The 24822-nt window shown below is 43.7% G+C and overlaps 2 protein-coding genes across 2 annotated transcripts in view; one reads left to right on the top strand and one right to left on the bottom strand.

Moving 5' to 3' along the window:
- Positions 1–24822, bottom strand: part of rps28 (ribosomal protein S28) — an 892132-nt gene that overhangs the window by 751933 nt on the left and 115377 nt on the right. The window lies entirely within an intron of this gene.
- The window catches only part of kank3 (KN motif and ankyrin repeat domains 3), a 131669-nt gene continuing 107734 nt past the window's right edge, over positions 888–24822 (top strand). Inside the window, exon 1 of the mRNA XM_051934979.1 lies at positions 888–1050. The gene's annotated coding sequence lies outside the window, so the exon portion shown is untranslated. The remainder of the gene's footprint in view (positions 1051–24822) is intronic.

The raw sequence follows: 24822 nt of genomic DNA, 5'->3' as shown, positions 1-24822 counted from the left end.
TTCCGGAGCAAGCCCCAAGTTACATTAACGCAGCCCCCCGTATCAGGAGTGCGCGCCGCCGTATTATAAAAACAGCGCCCCTTGGCGTCCATAGCGGGGTTCGGGTAATTCTTGAGCGCGCCCCGCTTGAGTTACACGATAAACACTGTCCGGAGCGCGCGCCCCTTAACCTTTATAAAGGGGAAGCTCCTCGGGTGACAACTCCTAATGGGGTGAGCGGCTCGCGGTGGTCTTGATTTGGATAACGAGAATTTGCGGGTGCCGCCGTCTCTCCTTCGCATGCACGTTCACGCAGCGAAGAGCTGTAAATTGTTTTGGAAAAGTGTCAGCTAAACAAATTTACAAGGTGATTGAAATCTGAAGTGAAGAGAAGGAACTGTGTGTGTGTGTGTGGGGGTGTGTAGAAACAACCGGAGGGCATTGTTATCATGAGCGATGGGACGAATTTTATCAAAATGTCTCCAGCAGTGTGGTGACGTCTGCGTCTGCCTGTACAGTGTGCCATGGCCGGTATTTACCATACTCGGTATACAGTTAACTGTCTTAAAGTTAGCCCGACATACATGAGCAGTCAGTCTCGAAGGAGCCCCCGGAGTGTCCCGGTCTGTTTTTTTTTTCTTGCGAACAAACTTTAGACCACGCAGTCCCCCAGTCTCTCAAATATTTGAAGTAATATCTAACGTTATCGTATGTCCCGGCGAAATCTGTGTCGCAAAAAAAAAAAAAAAATGTCGGGAAACCCCCCCACGATTGCAGCACCCACTCCTGCGGGGCACAACGTCACCTCGCGGCTTTCTGATCCTGCCGACGGGGACACGCCCTCTTCCACAAACCTCTGTGATTGGCTGAAAATCCATACCTCGCGGTCATCAATTGGCCTGGTCTTCAGTCTGTCAGAAAACCATAAACTATTGTAGTGCTTTCCTGCAAAACCTTTGGGTGGGAATATGGTACTTTCTTGTCTTTTCTTAAACACAAATCTCAGAATTTGTAACACCGTTCATCGGATTTCGGCCAGTGGTCAGCTTCAAGAGAAACGCCGTTTTAAAGGTAAGAGAAGCGGAAGAAATACGTGCGCGGGAAATGAGGTACTGGAATTTGTTAAATCAGCCGATCGGCGGAAAGCTTGCACCTCAGCAGGCAGCAAAGTCGGACACCTCAAGTAAGCTTTCGCTAAATGTTAGGACGGACCTTTTCCTTCTGGTTAAAATTTGAAACGTTAAAGCTGGTGGAAAAGGGAAGAAGCTACTTACAGGCTCCGCCAAGCGCAACCGCGAACTTTCATTTTACATTCCTAAACGATCATTTGTTAAAGGGAAGAGAATGGAGCGTAATGACAAGCCGAGTGCGCCTTTTATTATATAATATGTGCCTGTGCTTGTCACATCTGTAGAGAGCCTTTCTTTCTGTCTTCTTTGTATACCGTCTTTTAGGGCATACTGTCAGTCGGTGGCGCAGCAGCTGGCATCTGCCACCCTTTTTCAGAAGAGTTGAAGCGCAGGGTTCGCTTCGTTTTTTTAGGACATCCCCAAAAGTTGCCATTCAGATTGCTTGGCGACTTTAAATTATGGGCGATGGTCAGGAGTTTCCGCCAAGAGTTGGTTAACGCTCCGGCTAATCCTGAACTGGTTTGGGACGGGTTCGGATAATGTAACTGCAGTCATATCCATAGCATAAGAAAATAGCAATGGAAACCCACCCTGGACGGGACAATGAGGGACGGTGGAGATCCAAGACTAGACTTACAAGTCCACCCCCGACAGCGTATTAGAAGACCTGGAAGAACGCTGATCGCTCCGACCCTCTAATGGGTAGCGTGTTGGGCTGCGCAGGGTCGACAGGCACCACCACCATAGTGCTTAAAGTCGAAAGGGTCGCGCACGGCTTGCGGATTGTCGCGCGATGGGTCGCCGGGGGCACTTCAGGTAAACGACATTGCTTCGTTACGACGTGCGTCTGCGATTCTCAAAAGGTGGACCCTAACGGGATGGCGGTCGGGGGGCGATTTTGCGTCGGGAAAACACAAATAAGGGAAAACTGGATCACGAGAGAAAAAACAAAGTTTAAGAACCGCTGCACTGAAGCCTCGACTGAAAGCGGGATGATAAATGAGCATTCCATACTCGTAATTGTGCCTTGGAGACATTTTCTAACACCACGTACCCATGGTCAGAGGTGAAGGGAGCCAGAGACCTTAGCGAAAAAAGATAAACGACCTGAAGAGATCCGTGTGTTTAAATGCGACTAGCTTAGGGTCACTAAAGGCGCTATAAAAAATAAACTGTATAGTTATTATTAGTGGTAGTGCTGCTGCTTCGCAGTAAGTAGATCATGGGTTCACATCCCTGGTCCTCCCTGCGTATAGAGCGCTTTGAGTAGTGAGCAAAACGCTATATAAATGTATACTGTATATTATCCATCCATCCATTATCCAACCCGCTATATCCTAACTACAGGGTCACGGGGGTCAATCCCAATCCAATCCCAGCCAACACAGGGTGAAAGGCAGGAAACAAACCCTGGGCAGGGCGCCAGCCCACCGCAGGGCACGCACACACACACACACACATACACACACACCCCAAGCACACACTAGGGACAATTTAGAATCGCCAAAGCACCTAACCTGCATGTCTTTGGATTGTGGGAGGAAACTGGAGTACCCGGAGGAAACCCACGCAGACATGGGGAGAACATGCAAACTCCATGCAGGGAGGACCCGAGAAGCGAACCCGGGTCTCCTAACTGCGAGGCAGCAGTGCTACCCACTGCGCCACCATGCCGCCCTGTACATATTATTATTATTATTATTATTGTCACCACCCTCCTCTAACATAGCCACAGGTTAAAACTTCTCTGGCTATGAACTCCACTTATTGTTCAGCTGAGGACTTCTCTAAGAATGCGGGCCGTGCCGATCTTCTGAATCTCTTCTTGTGTTGACTCTACAACAGGTGTTTGTCTTGATGGTTCCCAGTGCACCTACGACTATTGGAGCCCACCCTTGTCCTCATGTTTCACGTGCGTCTCACTTCGATCTCAAGGTCTTGTATTACTTGACAATCTTCTCTTCCTCCTTGTTCAGGATGTTGGGATCCTCACATCGATGAAGACCCTCGAATTCTTGTTGTGTAACACAATGTCTGGACTGTTGACGGTACAGTTGGTGGGAATGGTCTTGTCCCACATGTTGATGCAGTATCCAGTGTCAATGACCGTGTCTAGTGTAGGCTCGTACCATTTGTCCACTGTGGGTACACCCAGCTTAGTGGCCAGTGCAGGTACTTGCTGTCCTTGTTTTGATGTTGAAGATGTTTCTTCGGGAGCTCTACACGGCATCCAGACACTAAGTGGCTGATGATCTCCTCAGCTTCACTACACAGGTGGCATTTGCTGTTAACTGGTGTGTCTATGATGTAATTCTGGTGGTGCCGGGTGGACAAAGCCTGATCTTGGGTGGCTATGATGAGGTTTTGGTGTCCCCCTTGAGACCTGCACTTGTCGACGTCGATGTACGGCCTGTCCAGGTTATTGAAGGACTGGCCATGTAGTGGCTTCTCTTTGTCGTGCTGCATCCTTGCCTCCATGATCTTAGACTTGAGTAGCTGCTTAGTTTTCTTGCTGCTAGTGCTAGTGGTCTTGGGCTAACCATAACTATTATGATGATTATGATCATTATTATCTGTATCCTTAGTCCTTTTGACTATTACACAGACCACACGTGCACACATCATTTTATTTTAAGGTTGTTGTGAATCTTATTACCAGTTCTCTCAAAAATTTTCTTTTGCTTTGGGTGCAAGTGGTTCAATGGATAGCTCTGCCGCTTCATGCACTTCTGAGACCTGCATTCAAATCTTAGTCCAGTCACTGTGTGGGGTCTCCAAAGTCATCTCCGGTTATTTGTTGTTTTTTTTTTTTAAATATTTTTTCTGCTGACTATTCCAATTTACCCTCCCACATCCTAAAGAGTTCCTGATGAGGTTAAAGCTGGTCCTGAATGAGTGTGGAAGTGTGAGCCAGTGCAGCTTTGTGCCATCCAGGATTGGCTTCCATCTTATGCCCATTCTGCACCTCTTAAAAATAATGGGTGGTTCTTCAGAGCGATGCCATAAGGGATCCATTTTTGGTTCCCAAAGACCCATCCATATGAAGGTTCCAGAAAGAACCTTAATTTAGACCCCTAAGCTCTATCTATCTATCTATCTATCTATCTATCTATCTATCTATCTATCTATCTATCTATCTATCTATCTATCTATCTATCTATCTATCTATCTATCTATCTATCTATCTATCTATCTATCTATCTATCTAAGCAATGACTAGATGATAACACATTTGTGAAATACCAGTGGCCTCCGATTTAAAAAGGACTCCCCACCATTCATTCAGTAACTCGGCGTTTCTCAATCTTTAAGTATTTGCGACCCGAGTTGTCATAACAGTTTTAATCGTGCCCCCTCTAACATTTTATTGAAACCCTGATAAAATTTATTCCTATATTTTTTGCTGCCGATACACCGCTACAAGTTTAAAATTTTCCTACAAATAGAGAAATTACGCCACATATGGCAAAATTTGGGGCGGCATGGTGGCGCAGTGGGCAGCGCTGCTGCCTCGCAGTTGGGAGACCTGGGTTCGCTTCCCGGGTCCTCCCTGTGTGGAGTTTGCATGTTCTCCCCATGTCTGCGTGGGTTTCCTCCCACAGTCCAAAGACATGCAGGTTAGGTCGATTGGCGATTCTAAATTGGCCCTAGTGTGTGCTGGGTGTGTTTGTGTGTGTCCTGCGGTGGGTTGGCACCTTGCCCGGGATTGGTTCCTGCCTTGTGCCCTGTGTTGGCTGGGATTGGCTCCAGCAGACCCCCGTGACCCTGTGTTTGGATTCAGCAGGATGGAAAATGGATGAATGGATGGCAAAATTTGCGTCCCCTTTTTTGTTACTTCCTAGGGGGGCGCGCCCCACAGTTTGAAAACCACTGCAGTAACTCAAGCTAAGTTCAGGTTTGCTTCATCTGATAGTGTCTTGCTAGGTAGCCTTCCATACTTTAAAGATTTCTGTTTTTTCCTACATATTAGAAAGTTTTTCAAAGCTCAAAGATCCAACTTCATATGCAAAGAACCCACCCCAGAAAGAAATGGTGCTCAGTCAAGCAATGGCTCTGTGAGCAACCACACAAATCAGTAAAGAACCATGAAGGGTCATTCAAGAACCAGTATGGTTAAGACGGTACTTGTGATTCAGGGTTTCCCAAAACCTTTGGTTCAATGCAGGAACCAGCTCTGGACAGGACACCATAACATTCTGTGGCTGGTTTAATAAAATTCAGGTTCAAATCAAATCAAATAGCCTTTTATTGTCAATTCACTATATGTGCAGAACATACAGGAGAATCGAAATACTGTTTCTCATCTTCATAGTACAATAAACATATAAGATAAATAACATTAGAACTTGTAAGTAGACCTGTGTACAATGTGCAATAGTCAGTAGTCCATCCATCCATTTTCCAACCCGCTGAATCCGAACAGGGTCACGGGGGTCTGCTGGAGCCAATCCCAGGGCACAAGGCAGGAACCAATCCCGGGCAAGGTGCCAACCCACCGCAGGACACACACAAACACACCCACACACCAAGCACACACTAGGGTCAATTTAGAATCGCCAATCGACCTAACCTGCATGTCTTTGGACTGTGGGAGGAAACCGGAGTGCCCAGAGGAAACCCACACAGACACGGGGAGAACATGCAAACTCCACGCAGGGAGGACCCGGGAAGCGAACCCGGGTCTCCTTACTGTGAGGCAGCAGCACTACCACTGCACCACCATGCCGCCCATAGTCAGTAGTGCAAAAGCCAATTACAGTAACAAATGAGAAGGTGCGTTACTGAGTAGCTTATGAGATGTGCACAAAGACAGACAGTTAGCAGCAGATGTAAGATGGAGCCTTTATATAATACCAGCTGAGGTAGGGTACTAGTAGATAGTGACTCTTGTTACCGTCCAGGAGCAGGGGGCAAGGAGCAAGGTGGTGGACAGAGTTCAGCATCCTGACGGCTTGGTGAATGAAGCTGTGTGACAGTCTTGTGGAGCGGGCCCAGAGCCTCCTGAGGGGAGGAGGCTAAAAAGGGAGTGAAAGGGGTGGGAGGAGTCACCAGCAATGCTGATGGCTCTACGGGTGAGACGGGTGTGGGAAATGTCCTTGAGGGAGGGCAGTGGGGCACCAATGATCTTACTGGCCGCATCCACTATGCATCGCAGGGACTTCCTACAGGAGGCAGTGCAGCCTCCATACCACACAGAGATGCAGCTGGTGAGGATGCTCTCGATTGTGCCCCGGTAGAACGAGCACATGATTTGGGGGGTGGAACTTGTGCTCTCCTCAGCTTGTGTAGAAAGTAGAGGCGGGAATGAGCTTTCTTGGCCAGTGATGTGGAGTTATCTAACCAGGAGAGGTCCTCGGAGATGTACGTCCCCAGGAACTTGATGCTACTCACCCTTTCCACAGCTGCACCGTTGATGGTCAGTGGGGGATGGGGATGTGAATGACCTCTCCTGAAATCGACCACAATCTCTTTGGTCCAGTGGTGTAAAGACAACAATCTCTTCCTGAACGTGGGAAAGACCAGTTGGCTTCATCATTGTTGGTGATGAGGCCGACCGTGGTTGTATCATCTGCAAACTTGACAATGTGATTGAAATTGTAGATTGGTACACAGTCGTGGGTCTGCAGGGTAAAGAGCAATGGGCTGAGCACACACCCTTGTGGGGACCCTGTGCTCAACGTGATGGTCTTAGAGGTGTTATTGCCGACTCGCACATTTTGTGGCCTCCCTGTAAGAAAGTCCAACACCCAGTTGCAGAGTGAGGTCTTGAGTCCCAAATGGATGGGTTTTTGTATTAGCTGCTGGGGAACGATTGTGTTGAATGCTGAACTAAAATCTAAGAACAACATTCGCACATAGGAGTTCTTTGAGTCCAGGTGGGTGAGGGCTGGATGGAGAGCAGCAGAAATGGCATCCTCTATGGACCTGTTTGACCTGTATGCAAACTGAAACGGGTCATGGGAGGGGGAAAGAATGGACTTACTGCTCTGCATAACCAGCCGCTCAAAGCATTTCATGATGGTGGAAGTCAGTACTACGGGCCGATAGTCATTATAGCTAGATGGGAGGGGCTTCTTAGGGACAGGAATTATGGTTGTAACTTTAAAACATGTGGGAACAACAGCTTGGTCCAGGGAGATGTTGAAGATGTCAGCAAGGACATCCTCGAGCTCCTCAGCACAATCCTTCAAAGCACAACCAGGTACAGTTTGAACCTTGGGTCACGACTGTAATTCATTCCAAAACTCTAGTCGCAACCCAATTTGGTCGTGACCTGAAGTAATTTCCCCCATAGGACTGTATGTAAATACAATTAATCCGTTCCGGACCGTACGAGCTGTATGTAAATATATATATTTTTTAAAGATTTTTAAGCACAAAAATAGTTAATTATACCATAGAATGCACAGAGTAATAGTAAACTAAATGTTTACTTAATTCTTCTGCATGGGCTCTCACGCTCGCTCTCGCTCTCTCACTCGCTCACACTCTCTCTCTCTCGCTCGCTCACACTCTCTCTCTCTCTCTCTCTCTCACTCTCTTTCTCTCTCTCTCTCTGTCGCTCTCTTTCTCTCTCTCTCTCTCTCTCTTGCGCACACGCGCTCGCTCTTGCTCCCTTTCTCTCACGCTCGCTCTCGCTCTCTCGCTCGCTCACACTCTCTCTCGCGCTCGCTCACTCTCTCTCTCTCTCTCACTATCTTTCTCTTTCTCTCTCTCTCGCGCTCGCCCTCGCTCTCTTTCTCTCTCTCTCGCGCTCGCCCTCGCTCTCTTTCTCTCTCTCGCACTCACTCTCTTTCTCTCTTGCACGCTCGCTCTCACTCTCTGTCTTTCTCTCGCTTGCTTGCTGCACAGCGAATGCACAGGGAGAGACTGAACACGTGCGGAAATCATCGGCAAGTACAAACCAGAAGGGAAACAGGCTTGTTCGTCACTCGAGTATGTAGTCGTGAACAGGTGCAAAAGTTTGACGAACTTTTTGGTCATAGCCCGATTTGTACGTACTCCGAGATGTTCGTGACCCGAGGTTCCATTGTATGTTGTCTGGTCCGACTGCCTTCTGTGGGTTGATCCTAGAGAGGGTTCTCTTCACGCTGGCTGGGGCCAGACATATGGCCTGCTTCACCCTGGGGATGGGGTGGGGGTGGGAATGGTTTTCTGTACCAGTCTATCACAGGGCCCAATCTTCCAAACACCTAAGGTCCAAATTTGGAATTGGCAACCAACCTGACCAACACATCTTCAAGGATGTGATAAAAACAAAGAGGGCCCACCCTCTTAAAAATGACAGATCCTTAATGGCACTTTACTGGGCTGTGTGGTTCTTCATGGAAACCAGTGCTTGACTAAGAGCCAATTCATTTTAGGAAGGGTGCTTTGTGTATGACGTTGGTCCTTTGGGTTTTTAAAGGGTCCTGATACATGGACAAAGTGGACATCCTTAATGTAATGTGGGCTACAGATTAAAAGAACTGGAACTTAACCTGACTTATTGTATGCAGCAACAGTCCTTGTAAAACCAGGAGCCCACTGGTGTTTCCCAGATCTGTTCTCACCAATTCATGATTTTTGATGGAACCTGTTACAGATCTAAATAAATTAAGGTTCTTTCTGGAACCTTCATGTGGATGGTTCTTTTGGGAACTAAAAATGGTTCCCTTGTGGCAGCGGTACCCACACCCCCAATGGCAGAGCCGGTGCCACCCTTCAGCAGTGATATGCAGTGAGGTTCATGGCTGGTGACTCCTTCAGAGTGAGATTTACAAATCTATGAACCTAAAAGAGTCACTTATTGACTATTCAGTTAGCAGCCTGCACATTGACTACTGGTTATGTTTCATATCTCATCAGCATTCCTTACACACACACTGGCAAGGTACATATCTGACTAAGACAGAACGTTACGTTTATAACGGCGAGAGAGAGCAGAGAGAGCACATCTGCTCCTCACTCTCCATGTGCTCTAAATTTGCCATTGCAATTTCACAATTCACACTCATTCAATACAAATGAAAGTATAGAGCGGTGTACAAAAAAAACGATATCAATTTTGACCTTAATTGAAATATTTAGTTGTTTTTAAAAGTGCTTAATTCTGAGGCTTTAATCAATTTTAATACAGACTGTTCAACAAAAGCATAACAAGAAAAACAAAAGAATATTTTATTTAAGGTCAAAATTTAGTTTTTAAATATTAGACTGAGTTTTTCTTACTCTGATCTCATTTCTTATAAAATTGAAAACCGTTTATGGTCTTACCTTTATTTGTAAATGAAGTCCATGCGCCTGTCCTTCTCCACGAAAATCTCCATCACTTTCTTGTAAAAGTCCTCATTATTATCTATTATAATAAAAAATCTTGGGAGAGGAGACTTTTTATCCTCTGACGAGACGTGGTCTTTTGAATAGAGACACTCATAAAGAATTCAAAAACGTTGGCGCGATACAGATGCGGAGCAGGTTAGAGATAATGGAAGTATGAAAATTCGAAAGTCTCCAAAAAATGATAGTAAAGATCGCATTAGCACAAGCAAATGGAAATTATTACTCGGTGAAATAACGGAACAGTGAAAAGAGATCGAATACATTGTTTGGATTTAAACTTTAAGTCAGAGACTTGTAGACTGTCTAATTTGTGTTGCCATTGGGGAAAAGTAGTGTTTCTTCCCAATGAAGAAGCCTATCCGATAGAATTAAAAGATTTGTTGTTTGGTGAAAGTGAAATCCCACGAGAGAAAATTTCAAGCCCCGCGCGACAAGACTTTATGCAAAGAGATTTGGAAATGTCACGCCCACAGGGTAAAATCACCAAGAAGGTCTTTAATCCTCTTTCTTCTTGAAATAGTGCCTAAATGCACCTCCGCAGTCATACACAGGCAAAACAACAATAATCTGCACAATAATCAACACAAATCTCTTCTCCACTCCTCCCAGCAAGCTCTGTCCTACTACCTCCCAACTCCGGCTTGCTTGCTGGGTTCACAGCAGTCCTTTAAGTAGTCCTTGGCCTGGAAGTGCTTCTGTTCTTCCTCCCATGTGACTTGCCAGCACTTCTGGGTCAGCTGGAGAATTTAAGTTTTAATCAGTCCGAAAGTACTTCGGGGTTTCCATCCTCGCGATCCATTAGTACTTCTGGGCTAGGTGAGAATTTGTTCTTTCACCAACTTCCCACTGCGTCCCATGGTGGCACCCACGGTACCCAGCAGGGCTGTGCTGCCGAACTCCAAGTCCCATAGTGCCCTGCGGGCATCTGGGGCACCGCTGCAGTCCAGGGAAGCTGCCATCTAACATCTTGGGGGAGGCAGTGTCTTTGATAAGCTGCCTTCCCCCATCCTTCCAGTACTGGGACGTCCCGGCTGGGATAAACGGCCGTTCGTCCTTTACAATATATATATATATATATATATATATATATATATATATATATATATATATATATATATATCTATATATATATATATATATTGTAAAATAAGCATAGAGACACTGTCAAAGGTTTGGGGGAATTCCCCATATACTGTCGCACAAAAAGAAATGACGTCTTTAAAGACAGAGTTCAAAATGGAACTGTCACAAAAGGAAATGAGGGTAGTATATATATAGGTGGGTCTGCAGGAAGTGATGTATAGGAAGAGGTGTGATCTTGAGGGTTGGAACCAGATGTGATGTAATTGATGTAATTGGGTGGCTTCTTCAGTTCTTCCAGGAGAGAGGAAAGAAGAGTTAGAGGGCAGTGCCATCCCCTGGTTCAGCGGGTAACTGCATCTATTTGAGCCTGTAAACTGTCTCCCACATGCATTTGGGAGACAGTTTGCAGTTTAATGTATATATATATTGTGGCAGACAGCTGGGTCCCATGCCCGGCAGGGACGTCCCTGCTGCATCTGTTCCGGGGGAGCAACCATGGGCAGCTCAATAACTCACCCAGGACACTTGGTGGCCCATCTGTGTCGAGTCAGGTGCCTATATAGCGCCTCGGTTACAATATATATATATATATATATATATATATATATATATATATATATATATGTATGTATATATATGTATGTATGTATTCCCAGCGCATCACTTTTTCCACATTTTGTTATGTTACAGCCTTATTCCAAAATGGATTAAATTCATTTTTTTCCTCAGAATTCTTCACACAACACCCCATAATGACAACGTGAAAAAAGTTTACTTGAGATTTTTGCAAATTTATTAAAAATTAAAAAACTGAGAAATCCCATGTCCATAAGTATTCACAGCCTTTGCTCAATACTTTGTCGATGCACCTTTGGCAGCAATTCCAGCCTCAAGTCTTGTTGAATATGATGCCACAAGCTTGGCACACCTATCCTTGGCCAGTTTCGCCCATTCCTCTTTGCAGCACCTCTCAAGCTCCATCAGGTTGGATGGGAAGTGTCGGTGCACAGCCATTTTAAGATCTCTCCAGAGATGTTCAATCGGATTCAAGTCTGGGCTCTGGCTGGGCCACTCAAGGACATTCACAGAGTTGTCCTGAAGCCACTCCTTTGATATCTTGGCTGTGTGCTTAGGGTCGTTGTCCTGCTGAAAGATGAACCGTCGCCCCAGTCTGAGGTCAAGAGCCCTCTGGAGCAGGTTTTCATCCAGGATGTCTCTGTACATTGCTGCAGTCATCTTTCCCTTTATCCTGACTAGTCTCCCAGTCCCTGCCGCTGAAAAACATCCTCACAGCATGATGCTGCCACCACCATGCTTCACTGTAGGGATGGTATTGGCCTGGTGATGAGCGGTGCCTAGTTTCCTCCAAACGTGACGCCTGGCATTCACACCAAAGAGTTCAATCTTTGTCTCATCAGACCAGAGAATTTTCTTTCTCATGGTCTGAGAGTCCTTCAGGTGCCTTTTGGCAAACTCCAGGCAGGCTGCCATGTGCCTTTTACTAAGGAGTGGCTTCCGTCTGGCCACTCTACCATACAGACCTGATTGGTGGATTGCTGCAGAGATGGTTGTCCTTCTGGAAGGTTCTCCTCTCTCCACAGAGGACCTCTGGAGCTCTGACAGAGTGACCAACGGGTTCTTGGTCACCTCCCTGACTAAGGCCCTTCTCCCCTGATCGCTCAGTTTAGATGGCCGGCCAGCTCTAGGAAGAGTCCTGGTGGTTTCGAACTTCTTCCACTTACGGATGATGGAGGCCACTGTGCTCATTGGGACCTTCAAAGCAGCAGAAATTTTTCTGTAACCTTCCCCAGATTTGTGCCTCAAGACAATCCTGTCTCGGAGGTCTACAGACAATTCCTTTGACTTCATGCTTGGTTTGTGCTCTGACATGAACTGTCAACTGTGGGACCTTCTATAGACAGGTGTGTGCCTTTCCAAATCAGGTCCAGTCAACTGAATTTACCACAGGTGGATTCCAATGAAGCTGCAGAAACATCTCAAGGATGATCAGGGGAAACAGGATGCACCTGAGCTCAATTTCGAGCTTCACGGCAAAGGCTGTGAATACTTATGTACATGTGCTTTCTCAATGTTTTTATTTTTAATTAATTTGCAAAAATCTCAAGTAAACTTTTTTCACGTTGTTATTATGGGGTGTTGTGTGTAGAATTCTGAGGAAAAAAAAGAATTTAATCCATTTTGGAATAAGGCTGTAACATAACAAAATGTGGAAAAAGTGAGGCGCTGGGAATACTTTCCAGATGCACTGTATATTATATTATATATATTTGGTCCAGTAAAGGGTTTAGGTTTGCATAGCAGACAGACAGGCAGACAGTCCATTTTATTTATACAGTAGACAGATATGCATGTGGCAGACTGTGTGTCTTGTGTGTGTTTGTGGTCTGACAGTTGGTCGTTGTCCTTTGAGTGTTTCACTCTAAAAATGATAACTAATCTGGTGGTCCTTTACTACTCGTCCTTCTTATAGCATTCCAAAATACAAGAAGCTTTTTAAAGTGATCTGACAGAATGACTGACTCAGTTCTCTGTCACAGATGGCCATTGTTAGAACATCAGAACGACGTAAACAAGAACAGGCCATTCAACCCAGCAAAGCCTGCCAATCTCATCCATTTAATTCTTCCAAAATAACATCAAGTTGAGTTTTGAAAGTCCCTAAAGTCCTCCTGTCTACCACACTAATTGGTCTCTTATTCCATGTGTCTGTGGTTCTCTGTGTGAGGAAAAACTTCCTAATGTTTGTGTGAAATTTCCCCTTCACAAGTTTCCCGCTGTGTCCCCATGTTCTTGACGAACTCATTTTAAAGTCACCATCTCGATACACTGGACTAATTCCCTTCATAATTTTTAACACTTCAATGATTCTCATAAGGTGTATTTTCAATTTTCAGACCTTTCATTGTGTATCCAAACCTGACATTTTGACTTCCTATGTGTAATACTTCACATTTACTGATTTTAAACGTCATCATCCACAAATCTGCCCAAGTCTGTCTGCTGTCCCAGTCCCTCTGTGACGATCTAACAGATTCCAAATTATCTGCTAATCCACCTATCTTGGTATCATCTGCAGACTTAACCAGCTTGTTACTTATATTCCTATCTATCTATCTATCTATCTATCTATCTATCTATCTATCTATCTATCTATCTATCTATCTATCTATCTATCTATTATATAGTGCCTTTCATATCTATATACTGTATCTATTATATAGTGCCTTTCATATCTATCTATCTATCTATCTATCATATAGTGCCTTTCATATCTATCTATCTATCTATCTATCTATCTATCTATCTATCTATCTATCTATCTATCTCTATTATATAGTGCCTTTCATATCTATATACTGTATCTATTATATAGTGCCTTTCATATCTATCTATCTATCTATCTATCTATCTATCTATCTATCTATCTATCTCTATTATATAGTGCCTTTCATATCTATATACTGTATCTATTACATAGTGCCTTTCATATCTATCTATCTATCTATCTATCTATCTATCTATCTATCTATCTATCTATCTATCTATCTATCTATCTATCATATAGTGCCTTTCATATCTATCTATCTATCTATCTATCTATCTATCTATCTATCTATCTATCTATCTATCTATCTATCTCTATTATATAGTGCCTTTCATATCTATATACTGTATCTATTATATAGTGCCTTTCATATCTATCTATCTATCTATCTATCTATCTATCTATCTATCTATCTATCTATCTATCTATCTCTATTATATAGTGCCTTTCATATCTATATACTGTATCTATTATATAGTGCCTTTCATTTCTATCTATCTATCTATCTATCTATCTATCTATCTATCTATCTATCTATCTATCTATCTATCTATCATATAGTGCCTTTCATATCTATCTATCTATCTATCTATCTATCTATCTATCTATCTATCTATCTATCTATCTATCTATCTCTATTATATAGTGCCTTTCATATCTATATACTGTATCTATTATATAGTGCCTTTCATATCTATCTATCTATCTATCTATCTATCTATCTATCTATCTATCATATAGTGCCTTTCATATCTATCTATTTAAAAGAGCAGCGGCCCCAGCACTGCCCCTGCTGGTCACCACTCTGAACATCGGCCAATTCTAATTGAGTTCCTCGCACCATCACCTCTACTTCTTGTGTCTGAGCCGAATTTGCACCTATCTAAACACCATACCCTGAACTGCTGCTTGTTTAGTTTGATGCCCACAATCTCATGTGGCACCTCATCAAACGTGTGTTATAGGGTTTAATTTTTATTCTGAAATTCATTATTATGTAAAAAGCATTATTATTATTATTGCTATTAAGGTAGAAAAGTGCCATATAAATGTAGTTGTGCTCATAAGAACGCCATGATATCATTTCAGTTTTTTTTTTTTCGGTGCCTTCTGACTCACCAGTACATGAAAATGCCAGCATATGATAAACCATTCAACTTGCCTTGATGTCCAGTTATAGAAGATGTTGAGCTTGTTGGAGCCCCCCCCCCCCCCCCCCCCCCCCCCCAAATTTTGGCCATCCACACCCTCCAAAAACCTCTAATTTTTAGGGCAATTTAGGATGATGTTTTGAGCAGAAATTTCCCCCCCTCATGACAAAGACCAATAGGTGGTGATTCAGTAAGGGTGAGCCCCCCTACTCTCTTCTTGTCCATCCTCTAAGGGCGAGCCCCCCTACTGTCTTCTTGTCTGTGTCCATTCTCCCCACCATGCAGTGTTTCTGTATTTTTCGATATTTCAAATTGTTTCTTAAGCACTTCCACCTCATGATGTAAATCATTGTGTATCTTATGAACACCCCGAATCTGGAGGGCTTCCACTCATTCTGACATTTTATTATTACTTTTGCTCCTTTCGCCATATTGTGCAGCTACAATTTAGGACCCAAACGTTTTTAGACAAGTGCTCTAAAACACAGCTGTCTTCTTATATGGACACCATTTATATATATTTTTTTTCAAAATGCACTCCTCCTTGATCAATACGCTTGTCTGCACGTTCCTTCAATTTCTTCATGGCCTCCTATAGGAGAGCAGATTTTGAACTCTTGTTGAGCTCCCTCATCACTGTACGCTGAATTTCTTCTGCTGTTTGAAAATGTCGCCCTTTTAAGGGAAATGTTAACTTGGGGGAAGAGAAAGTAGTCGGCAGGTGGAAGATCGGGCGAGTTAAGGTGGGTGCTGAAGAACAGCAGCGGTCCCGTTCGCCAGAATTTTCTTTACAATGGCAGCGTTCTGAGATGGCGCGTTCCCGTGCTGGACGGGAATATGGCAGTGGTAACTCGTCTCATGCTCTTCAGTCGCCGGCCGATCCAAGACACCCACGAAGAATTTGGCATTTCATTTCTTTCCTTCGGGTCAAACTCTCGATGCATTGCGTGTTACACGATGCGCAGTACTACGTATAGTTACAGTGTCGGGCGCTCGATGTAACGCGTGGCACTCTTTTTAAACAACTCGTCTAAAAACTCTTGGGTCGCACCCTGTCCTGGCACACTTGTTGCAGTTGGCCTCATGAAGATGATGTCACTTCTGAATGGACGTGCCCGACACACTTGCCGAGGTACGGTGATGAGCTCAAACTGGGGGGTCACAGAAAGTAGTCAGTAGCCACTGGTGCCCATGCCTTATGGTGGCATTGGCTATGCCAATGTGGCCGACATTACACTCGTTTTAAAAACCGCCCGGTATGGTTATGGACCCCCGGCTAGGTGCCCCTAAGTGGATTGGCTGAAGTAAATCAGCTGCAGGAGATGGAAGGCTCCTGACTGTTCTCGACCGAACCTCATTGTTCTGAATGTTCTGCCATGCCCAGTGTGAGCTCAAGATCTCCGAATGTGTGCGCCCCTTCTCCTCTCCTGCAGCTGAACATGTCTGCCCCGGTCCCTTACGTTTCCCGAGAACTTCTCTGGCATGTGCCAGTTGCGAGCGCATTTGCTGAAGAGCGAGCCTCGGCACGCACACCTTTTTATGGACAATGCACGTAAATAAAGCACCGGCATTGCTGGAGTTTGCACTTTGAGCTTCCTGATTTTTTTATGACGCGCCCCTCACAAGCCACTTGCTAATAACATGTCAGGACAGAGAAGCCCCCTCGTTTTCTTTAGCACGGTGTTATTAACATTGTGGAATTCTTTCAAGGACTGGATAGCAGTGGCAGCATTTGAGGCCCATAGCTGAGCTTTCATGATGTTCTGCTTTTCTGGACGTCGCTGCTCAGTTAAACACGCGGCTCCTGACTCTTCATCCCTAGGGCTGGGGGGCATCTTTCTGTTCTGAAGCATTCGTTTTAAACGTGTGACTCTGAGCCCAAATTTCAGGCTTTTTTTTTATCTTCAGCAGGAGTTAAAATCAGTGACGCTCCGAACGACTAAATCAGCGATCGGTAAATTAGCCGATCTAAAAAAAAACAACATTTTTTTCAGAATGTGCGCGCTTTTCTAGGCCCTGGTTTCTCAGCCAGTGGGCAGCAACTCAGTTTTGGGTCATGAGGGTCAACAGTTGATATTCTTTTAAATGCAAAGTGGGTTGCGGTAGGTGATCAGTGCGTTGTGGTGAGTCGCCGCTCCGACGGTCGTTTTGGAATCGTCAAGGGAATTGCCCCTCATACTTTGACGATCGACCCCATGATGATCATAATTTGAATCAACAAGGGGGACCCCCTCCATGCTCTGATGATAGATAGTTATGAAAGGCACTATATAATAGAGATAGATAGATAGATAGATAGATAGATAGATAGATAGATAGATAGATAGATAGATAGATAGATAGATAGATAGATAGATAGATATGAAAAGCACTATATAACAGAGATAGATAGATAGATAGATAGATAGATAGATAGATAGATAGATAGATAGATAGATAGATATGAAAGGCACTATATAATAGAGATAGATAGATAGATAGATAGATAGATAGATAGATAGATAGATAGATAGATAGATAGATAGATAGATAGATAGATATGAAAGGCACTATATACTAGAAATAGATAGATAGATAGATAAGAAAAGCACTATATAATAGATATGAAAAGCACTATATAATAGATATGAAAGGCACTATATAATAGATATAAAAATCACTATATAATAGATAGATAGATATGAAAGGCACTATATAATAGAGATAGATAGATAGATAGATAGATAGATAGATAGATAGATAGATAGATAGATAGATAGATAGATAGATAGATAGATAGATAGATAGATATGAAAGGCAGTATATAATAGATAGATAGATAGATAGATAGATAGATAGATAGATAGATAGATAGATAGATAGATAGATAGATAGATAGATAGATAGATAGATATGAAAGGCACTATATACTAGAAATAGATAGATAGATAGATAGATAGATAGATAGATAGATAGATAGATAGATAGATAGATAGATAGATAGATAGATATGAAAAGCACTATATAACAGAGATAGATAGATAGATAGATAGATAGATAGATAGATAGATAGATAGATAGATAGATAGATAGATAGATAGATAGATAGATAGATAGATAGATAGATATGAAAGGCACTATATAATAGAGATAGATAGATAGATAGATAGATAGATAGATAGATAGATAGATAGATAGATAGATAGATAGATAGATATGAAAGGCACTATATACTAGAAATAGATAGATAGATAGATAAGAAAAGCACTATATAATAGATATGAAAAGCACTATATAATAGATATGAAAGGCACTATATAATAGATATAAAAATCACTATATAATAGATAGATAGATATGAAAGGCACTATATAATAGAGATAGATAGATAGATAGATAGATAGATAGATAGATAGATAGATAGATAGATAGATAGATAGATAGATAGATAGATAGATAGATAGATAGATAGATAGATAGATAGATAGATAGAACTTTATTTGTCCCCAGGAGGGCATTTGGCATTGTGCTTGAATCAACAAGGGGACCCGCCTTGCCACTCTGATGATTGTGGTAGAATCACCAAAGGGTATCCTGGTGGGTCGAAGAAAAAAACTACTTCCATGGCAAAACAAAGGTCAGAGTTCCAAAAAGGCTGAGAAGTGCTGTTCTAAGTGTTATGGTTATTTAGTTGTGGTGCTCCTTTATGCAAAGTATTGGGGCAGTTAACGAAGCTTGTGTGTCTTTTTGTGGCTGACTTTCCTATAATTTGGATGTGCTAGCTAAAGAGTCAAATGTGTGTTTTATTTGTAAACTTGTTAAGCATGTTTGCCTGTTGTGTTCTTGATAAAGATGAACAGGTCATGTCATTTCCTAACCGGCTTCATCTAGACCGAGGTCCTGGAGCCTACCCAGCTAACATAAGGCACAAGGCAGCAACAAACTCTGGAGAGTGCGCTAGGCCATAGCAGGGTGAACACACACACGCACACGCACACGGTACAATTTAGTGTCACCGATTCGTCTATGGACTGTGAGAGGAAGCCCATGCTGACACGGGCAGAACATGAGTCAACATCGATCTTATCTCAAGGCTTAGGAAGCATCCATTATTTTATTTTATTTATTTTTTTTTTGTTCTTTATTTCACCTTATACGATTTCTTGTATTAGTAATTTGTTAGTTTTCGCATACCCCTTGGGGTCAGAGCGCAGGGTCAGCCATTGTACAGCGCCCCCTGGAGCAATTACAGGTTAAGGGTCTTGCTCAAGGGCCCAGCAGAGTAGGATCTCTTTTGGCAGTGATGGGGATTCTAACCGGCAACCTTCAGGATACCAGCGCAGATACTTAGCCTCAGAGCCACCACTCCATCCCTTAATGATGAATTCAGATTTGTGAGACCATGTTCAAATAAAAATGAATATATATTTTTAAAATATTAATCATCATTGCATTTTAAAAAAATCACTAATGGAGACTGTTAGCCATCAACACAACGTAGATAAGTGGTTCCAGTTCATTGACTCCTTAAAACTCAGCCTGGAAACTATCCTTGTCCATAAGGGAAATAAATTCTCCTCTGCAACAGTAACACATGCAACTAAAATGAAAGAGTCGTATGAAAACATGAAGTTACTTTTAGAAAGCACTTAATGTCAATGATATCAGTGGAACTGGCCGTGCTACCCGTCTATGATGGGTTGAAATCTAACTAATCAACGTAATGTTTGCACTGGACTGTCTGTTGCAATGTATTTTGTAATGCATGTAGTAATAGAATTCACAGGATTAGTCAAACCAACAAACGGTTCATCACATACATTTGCAGTAATGAAATGCATTACCACAAAGGTTTGCGATGCGTCTTCTGTTGAAATGAAAATGCAATGTGTATGTCTCTATCATGTGCTATTTGGTATGGGGTTCATAAAACCTGTGTTAATGCTTATGATGTACCATCTGTTGGAATGAAAATGTAATGCATTTTGTTACTACAAATGTTTGTGATGTGCCATCTGTTGGAATGACAGAGACATAGCAAGTGGACAGACACACTAATACACGGACACCAAGACTCTTGTCCTTTTATTAAGGTGGATAATAAAGTTTATCAAGGTACATTAAGTACTAATGAACATGTAGCAGCACTTAGAACCTTTAACCTACATTTGATTATACAGAAATATTTTCTTATGTTTAACATTTATATTTAAACCCTCACTTTTGCATAATTTAATGACTCCAACTGACATCCACTTATATTGGCCTAGTTTAGGTAGCTAAATAAGCAAACATGTATATCTTTACTACACATGTTTGTGATGCGCCATCTGTTGGAATGGAAAATGCAATACATTTTCTTGCTACAGATGTTTGTGATGTGCCATTGTTGGAATTACAGAGCCATAGCAACTGGGCAGACCCACAGATACACAGAGCCTTGACATCACAGGTGGCGCAGTGGTAGTGCTGCTGCTTTGCAGTAAGGAGACTGTGGAAGATTGTGGGTTCGCTTCCTGGTTCATCCCTGTGTGGATAGCGCTTTGAGTACCTAGAAAAGTGCAATATAAATGTAATGTATTATTATTATTATTTAGTAAGGTGGGTATCTGTGTGGGCAGCACGGTGGCGCAGTGGGTAGCGCTGCTGCCTCGCAGTTGGGAGATCTGGGGACCCGGGTTCACTTCCCGGGTCCTCCCTGCGTGGAGTTTGCATGTTCTCCCCGTGTCTGCGTGGGTTTCCTCCGGGCGCTCCGGTTTCCTCCCACAGTCCAAAGACATGCAGGTCAGGTGGACTGGCGATTCTCAATTGGCCCTAGTGTGTGCTTGGTGTGTGGGTGTGTTTGTGTGTGTCCTGCGGTGGGTTGGCACCCTGCCCGGGATTGGTGCCTGCCCTGTGTTGGCTGGGATTGGCTCCAGCAGACTCCCGTGACCCTGTGTTCGGATTCAGCGGGTTGGAAAATGGATGGATGGATGGTATCTGTGTAGATGTAAAGGTAATTGTGATTTCGGTTGGTTGTTTTTGTGTGAGTCAGGCAGTAGGGACAAGAAGAACCAGTGCCTTCAGAAAGAGTGGCAAAAACAAGCCTCACTTGTTCCAGGAAAGCAAAATGTAAACAGAGCACTTGTTGATGTGGAGAACATTTACCTTCCTCCTCTGCATATCAAACTTGGACTTCTGAAAACCTTTGTTAAAACAATGGATAAAACACAAATGGGATTCATGTACTCGAGAATGCCAGCGATGCCAAGATTAAGGAAGGCATTCTTGTAACTCCTCCGATCACGAGAAGTGTTAAAAGATGAGAGATCTGAAGATGAGGTGAATGATTGCTGTGAAAGTGGCTTTGCGGATCTTCAAGAACGTCTGCAGAAGCTTTTTGGGTAATCCCAAACCAACGCAATCTCGCCTCTCTGACTTTGTCTCCTAACCGTCCAACTTGAGCTGACCCTCTAATGTCCTCATTTCTAATCCTGTCCATCCTCGTCACACCCAATGCAAATCTGATCATCTTTAACTCTGCCACCTCCAGCTCTGTCTCCTGTGCCACCGTCTCCAGCCCATATAACATAGCTGGTCTCACTACCGTCCTGTAGACCTTCCCTTTCACTCTTGCTGATACCCGTCTGTCACAAATCACTCCTGACACTCTTCTCCACCCATTCCACCCTGCCTGCACTCTCTTCTTCACTTCTCTTCCACAATCCCCATTACTCTGTACTGTTGATCCCAAGTATTTAAACTCCTCCACCTTCGCCAACTCTACTCCCTCCATCCTCACCATTCCACTGACCTCCCTCTCATTCACACACATGTATTCTGTCTTGGTGGTCCTACTGACCTTCATTCCTCTCCTCTCATATCTCCACCTCTCCAGGGTCTCCTCAGCCTGCTCCCTACTATCACTACAAATCACAATGTCATCAGCAAACATCACAGTCCACGGGGACTCCTGTCTATTCTTGTCTGTCAACCTGTCCATCACCATTGCAAATAAGAAAGGGCTCAGAGATGATCCCTGATGTAATGCCACCTCCGTTACTCCTACCGCAGATCTCACCACAGTCACACTTCCCTCATACATATCCTGTGCCACTCTTATGTACTCCTCTGCCACTCCCGACTTCCTCATACAATACCACAGCTCCTCTCTCCTCACTCTGTCATTTGCTTTCTCCAGGTCCACAAAGACGCAATGCAACTCCTTCTGGCCTTCTCTATCCTTCTCCATCAACACCCTCAGAGCAAACATGACATCTGTGAATAATAATAATAGTAATAATAATAATTCTTTATATTTATATAGAAGTTTTCTCAATAATCAAATCACTTTGCACACTCCACACAGGATGGACCTGAACCCTTGCTCTCCATACTCCGAGGCATCAGTGCTACCACTGCACCTCCACGTTTATTGATGACAAACCCGCCAATCGTAATCCTGCTACTCACAAAGCACCGACCGTAATTGGACAACAGCTTTCCTTCAGCCAAAAGCTGACTCATTCCGGTGGGCTTGTGATTTATGTGTACTGAAGGAGGGCTTCAGCTTCGGGCCAAGACGTCACGTGTCTTTAAAGTAGAGGCATGGACCACCTTTAAGAAAGATCTGGATGGGACATTACAACATCTTAGCTATCAGCTAAACAAACGAGCGATGCGTGGACTGAATGGGCTCCTTTCTCGTTATTTAGATAGATAGATAGATAGATAGATAGATAGTTATTTAGATAGATAGATAGATAGATAGATAGATAGATAGATAGATAGATAGATAGATAGATAGATAGATAGATAGATAGATAGATAGATAGATAGATAGATAGATAGATACTTTATTAATCCCAAGGGGTAATTCCCATACTCCAGCAGCAGCATACTGATGATAAACAATATTAAATTAAAGAGTGATAACAATGCAGGTATAACAGACAGTAACTTTGTATAATGTTAACGTTTACCCCCCCCGGGTGGAATTGAAGAGTCACATAGTGTGGTGGAGGAACGATCTCCTCAGTCTGTCAGTGGAGCAGGACGGTGACAGCAGTCTGTCGCTGAAGCTGCTCCTCTGTCTGGAGATGATCCTGTTCAGTGGATTCTCCATGATTCACAGGAGTCTGCTCAGCGCCCGTCGCTCTGCCATGGATGTCAGACTGTCCAGCTCCATGCCTACAGTAGAGCCTGCCTTCCTCACCAGTTTGTCCAGGCGTGCGGCGTCCCTCTTCTTTATGCTGCCTCCCCAACGCACCACCACGTAGAAGAGGGCGCTCGCCACAACCGTCTGATAGAACATCTGTAGCATCTTATTGCAGATGTTGAAGGACATGTCTTCTAAGGAAGTACCACTGGAAGACTGGCGTCCTTCAACATCTGCAATAAGATGCTGCAGATGTTCTATCAGACGGTTGTGGTGAGTGCCCTCTTCACAACCAACCATTTTGGTATTAAACCAAGTATTTGTCAGATTTCTTATATTTCTCTTTCTCAGTGGGGTCACTAGTGTTCGCGTCACCCAGTGCGGCAACCAAAGGCCGGATTAAGACCCCCCCCCCCCCACAGTCCACTGGGTGACTAGAGCCCCTTCATGTAGAGTTGACCATCGTCTACACAAAGCAGATCACGGACACCCCGCCGTTTAACGCAGTGTGGTAATTCCCACCGTTAATGTCACTCATGCACTTCACCTTGGGAATTTCAGCCTGCTGACGCTGCGATCATCTCGTCTGGCAGTAAGGGGGAGGATTGGTATGGGGTCCCCCTTGGTAATTTGTGTGTCACCTCCTCTAATGGTGCCACCCGGTATGGTTCATATGCCCCTGTAGTGATGCCACTGCTCACTCTCTCTCTCATACTGCCCACGTCACACTGCTGCCCACTGATGTCCCCAGAGTATCCACAATGCTATGTGCTAAACCAAATGCGGTTCTCTCTGTGTTGCTTGGCGCTGCCCACTGCTGTCCTGGTGGGTTCTTCCATTCTGCCAGCCTGTTGCTATCCTAGCACCGCCTCAAATATCTCCACATTTCATCAACTCCACTGTGCTTAGTTAATTACGCAGAAGATTCCTAAAGCTGGTGTCAAGTCCGAGGCCTTCCCGGTGTGGTGTGATGCAGACTGCCTGTTGTTCTGGCGTAATGAAGAATCAGAACTAGCTCTGGTTTTGTAACGTGCAGCTTAGCTCCTTCTCCTCCTTCTCGATGCCGTCTCAGGTTGCCTGACCAAAACAGATGTTTGCAGCTGCAGTCAGCGCTTGGCAACGCCTTGGCATGTGAAGCCGTGTGAAAGGAACCCTCTGCGCCATCTGCAGATTATACCTCAAGCACGCAGCTGCATGCCAGTGTTTCTTCTCAGGCTTCCTCCCACATCTGTCATGCTGGGCTTTGGTTTGCCCTGTTTTGGAGGGTCTCATGTTTCACTGAGAACTTCATTTAACCAGTTAATCCGTCGTACTTTAGCTGTTTTTTTCTCCATACCCTTTCAACATAATATTTGTTGGAACAGGAGGTCCGTTTTAATTTTTTTTTTTTTCAAAACTGCTCATCTTGGGCAGCAGGCCATCACAGGACACACTCACATGCCAACCCACAATGGCGCTGTCGGAACGAATACCACAATCTGAATAGAATTTGAATTTGTATGAAAACAATTCTTAATCACAGGCAAACTGTGACATTTTCCAGTAGAAGAACATTTTCTTCATCTTGCGTCTCATGAATTTCAGCATCACGATGTACATCAGTTTTAAGACACATTTTTAATGAACATTTTCAACATCTCTAGCTACCTCAAGCAACACCTGCATAAAAGGGTAAGAGTCTGTGTGTCTGTCTGT

Source organism: Erpetoichthys calabaricus, chromosome 12, assembly GCF_900747795.2.
Source record: "Erpetoichthys calabaricus chromosome 12, fErpCal1.3, whole genome shotgun sequence".
NCBI classification, from domain to species: Eukaryota; Metazoa; Chordata; class Cladistia; order Polypteriformes; family Polypteridae; genus Erpetoichthys; species Erpetoichthys calabaricus.
This window is presented reverse-complemented; position numbering and strand designations above follow the sequence as displayed.